We start from the raw sequence: 4,629 nt of genomic DNA on the forward strand, positions 1-4,629 counted from the left end.
GCGGGTGCTTCACTCCTGATTGTCCGCAGGATTGTAGCACCGGGCAGCCCAAGTTCCGCCTCCTAGGGTTCCGCCGCCCGTCCCCCAGCTGAGCACGTCTCCCCGCAGCCCGGTCTCCCCACACCGGCCCAAAGGGGCTTCCGGGGCCCATGGGACTAAACAGAGAGGGAAATACCGGTCCCTACCTTGGGAAATTATCCGTGACATCTTTTTTTTTAAATGTGCTTTTATTGATTTCAGAGAGAGGAAGGAAGAGGCACAAACATCGTGTGAAAGAAACATCAAGGGCTGCCTCCTCTTCACGTCCCCTGCTGGGCATGTGCCCTGACGGGGAATGGAACTGGGGACCTCCTGGTGCATGGGTCTACTATGCTCAACCACTGGGCAACACGGGCTTTCTCGAATTCACAAATGATTTACAAAATGTAGCTCAGTGCCAGATAATGTGTTAGCTGCTGGGTATTGAGCTTTAACAAGACTGTCTTGACTCTGCAGTTCATTGTTAATAGATTAGCGTTACTTTCTTTAAATGTGTTTAAATGGGAATATTTTGGTGCCTGGAATGGAAGTGTGATGACAGTGCTTCCAAGACTGCTCTTGTAAGAAGGTTAAAACCTGTATTTTTATAAAAATGTATTTGAGCCTTGGCCAGTATGGTTCAGTTGGTTGGGTGTCCTCCCGTGCCCAGAAAGCTTGCAGGTTAGATTCTCAGTGAGGGCACATGTCCGAGTTGCTGGCTGATCTCCAATGGGGTGTGTGCAGGAGGCATTCCCATGAATCTTTCTCTCTCACACGGATGTTTCTCTCTCTCCCTCTCCCTTCCCCTCTCTCTAAAAATCAATTTAAAAAAATTTTTTAAATTTATTTGAGTCAAACAGAGGACAACTGGAAGCAAGATCTCAACAGATTGAGGAAAAAACACTTCCTAGAATGACAGTTTGCAGTTTCTTTTATGAATTTGAAATTAAGGTGGGAACATAAGGAAAATTAAATGAAGATGGGAGTAAACAAGGTGAGACTGGATTACAGTATGGTTAACAAGAGTATGTGCTCCGTTGAGATGCTTATGCCTCCTAGGAGTCTGAAAAAGAGAATTACTCTGGCATTCCAAAAGTGAGTTAACCTAGTGTACAAGAACAATTAACAGGGCTTGCTCAGGCAAAGATAACCCTTTTACTAAAGAAGTTATATGCTTGGGGCATGACTACCCACCATGATCTTCCCAGTTAGGAATTCATGATGAGATCAGCCTGTGAGGTTGCTTTCAGTAGAACCCATTTTTTAAATATATTTTTATTGATTTCAGAGAAGAAGGGAGAGGGAAAGAGAGAGAGAAACATCAATGATGAGAAAGAACCATTGATCGGCTACCTCCTGCACACCCCCTACTGGGGGTTGGACCCAAAACCTGGGCATGTGCCCTTAACCAGCATAGAACCTGGGACCTTTCAGTCCACAGGCCATCACTCTATCCACTGAGCCAAACCGACTAGGGTTCTGCAGCAGTTTTAATGTTTGCCCTGATGTTCCCATGTGTGCTAAGCCACTCCCCAGCCGTGTGCGTTTGTTTACTTGTAGTGACTGATGAATGTGATCATTTACTAGACCTATTCAGTATAAATTTAAAATTGCTGTAATACATACAGAAAACTTTTCTGTGAAATTAAACTTTTCTTCTTTATACATACTTAATTTTAATTACATAAACGTGTCTACTTAAGTAAAAATAGGTAAACTAATTTGTCAATTTTTTAATATACGCAGCATTTGGAAGACCTACTTTATTATATAATGTACTTTCAGCTTTAAGGGACACCCCCTCGCCCAAATTCGTCCATTATATCGAGGTTTACTGTATTAATTGAATAAATTAATTAATCAATGAAAGAACTGCGGAGGACATTCAGCAGAAAGTATAATAAAAAAAATAGGTTTAACCCTGGCCAGATGGTTCAGTTGGTTGGAGTGTCATCCCATACACCAAAAGGTTGCAAGTCTGATTTCCAGTTAGGGTACAAACTTAGGTTGTGGGTTCAATCCCCAGTCGGGGTGTGTATGGGAGACAACCAATTGATGCTTCTCTCTGGAATCAATGTCTCTCTCTCTCTCTCTCTCTCTCTCTCTCTCTCTCCCCTTCCATTCTCTCTAAAAAATCAATAAACATATATTTTTAAAAAATATATCTCAATATTTAAAAATCTAAAAATAAATAAAAGTAAATCCGATATATATACACATGGAGGGTGCAGATGCAGCAGAAGGGTCATGTTGTTCTGAAAAATAAGAGTAAAAAATTGAATGACATCAGTTTATTTTTTAATTATTTTTATTTTTTTATAGCAAAGGTGGAAATTTTATTTTTTTAATGTATTTTATTGATTTTTTTACAGAGAGGAAGGGAGAGGGATAGAGAGTTAGAAACATCATTGAGAGAGAAACATTGATCAGCTGCCTCCTGCACACTCCCCACTGGGGATGTGCCCGCAACCAAGGTACATGCCCTTGACCAGAATCAAACCTGGGACCCTTGAGTCTGCAGGCCGACGCTCTGTCCGCTGAGCCAAACCGGTCAGGCTGGAAATTTTACTGAAAAACAAGTACAGACTCCCATGTGGGGAGGGGGAAAGAGTCCCACAGAATGGACTCCCACGTGAAGAGGGGAAAAGAGTCCTCGTGACATCAGTTTAGAAATGTGTATGGTAGTGTAGGGTAAGTATAGGTAGTTGACCAAAGAAATATCAATACCCTTAACAACTAGTAATAGCTCTAATAATTTTTTCTTGATATTTATGTGACCACATTTTAAGAAGTCAGAGAAGGATTTGACAATGTGTAGACAATAGTAAACTATTTTTCATATGCTGTCTTACCAGTTAACTTCCTATTGTTAAGTTAGGGTAGGCAGATGACAAATGCTGCTTTCCTTCTCAATAGTTTAAAACTGACTACATTAAAAATGTACAAAAAAATTTAAGAGACTTAACTATAGTTTTGGGAGGAGTAATAGTTACATGGATTTTTAGGGCTGGAACAAATTTTAGAAAAAAAAGTTGCTTACGTATTAGCAAATTATTTGTATATTTAACCTGATTTAACCAATGAGGATATTTACTTTTTGAAATGGCTAATCCTCTCCATCAGTTTTTTTCTTTGGACACAGATATTGCTTAAACAGAACAAAGTTCAAAGAAGCGTGATTTAACCAAATCAAACTCCTGTGCCAGCGTCAACAAACCAAGATCATTAAGGAATTGCATAAAAAAGAGAAAGAAACTAATGCAATTTTGAGACCAGGTGTGAGCATTTGCCCATTTGAAGAGTCACCCTGATTTTCTGTCTGACCTCAGGAAGATTCAGTTTCTCTCTCAGGTCTATTTTCTCTTTACAAGATTGAGAAACTTGAGCCTGGCCCATGTGATTCAGTGGGCGTGCAGGAGGCAGCGGATCAATGTTTCTATTGCTCTCCCTCTCCCTTCCTCTCTCTCTAAAGTCAATAAAAACATTTAAAAAAAGATTGAGAAGCTTGAGCTTGTCATATTTTTAACTGTTCTTGGATATATGATTTGGGACTTTTATAAAACAGTTGGGCCAAAGTATAATCTTCATCCTAAAGAAGTCTTAATACTTGTAACTTGTACAAAGAGTTGTGGAATTCCACACACAGCAAACATATTTTAGTAAGGTTCTCAGGAAAATGATTATATAGAATTAGGATAAAATTTAATACTTTTGAATTCTTACTGTTTGTTTTTCAGACCTGAGATAGCAGTTTAGGTCTTGCTCATTTTGTATATAATTTAACCTTTTATAGCAGGCATTTGGTATTAAATAAGTTGTACTTCACCCTTCAGAGATTGTGAAACCTTTGGTATGACATTTTAGTCAATAGTATAAACCTGTAGTTTAAAAAAGGGGTTTATCATTAGCTCAGAGCAGGAAAAAACTACCTAGAATGGAGGCAGCTAAATTGATATTGACTAATCACTCCAGTTTCTATCTCTCTTTGGCCTCAAAAGTAAAAAAAAAAAAAAAAAAAAAAAAAGTCTACTTGCCAAAGAAAAAAGTGTACTCTCCCAGAAGGGAAGTTTTTTTTAAGTTATGTTCTGGTCTTTTGGTTCCGTAGGGTGTGTGTGGCGGGGGAGGTTGGCGAAGACTTTGGTTTCAGGTGCAACTGGATGTCAAAGTTCGCTTCTCTACACACGCTTCAGCTGCATGACTTGCATTTTTGGTCTGTTGTCTCTGAGGACTTGTATTATTTGCATCTTCTTCCTTCCCTGGCCTTTTTTTTTATTTTTATTTTTTTTAGTTTATTGATTTTAGAGGGGGTGGGCGGGAAGAGAAAGAGAAAAAAACCACACTGACTTGTTGTTCCACTTACTTATGCATTCATTTCTGATCTTGTATATGCTCTAGGACTTGAACCCACAAACCTGGCATATCGGATGGATACTCTAACCAACTGAGCTACCTGGCCAGGGCCTCCTTCCCCTGCTTTGACAGCAATTGTGGGCAATGAGTTTGGCCTAAAAAGCTTTAAGCAAATATCAATACTCTCATGAATAGATGTCAAGGGCAAATAAGATATCATAGTTGGAGCCAAATTACAAATATTGATTTAATTTAAGAGGT

Source organism: Myotis brandtii, unplaced genomic scaffold, assembly GCF_000412655.1.
Source record: "Myotis brandtii unplaced genomic scaffold, ASM41265v1 scaffold208, whole genome shotgun sequence".
NCBI lineage: Eukaryota > Metazoa > Chordata > Mammalia > Chiroptera > Vespertilionidae > Myotis > Myotis brandtii.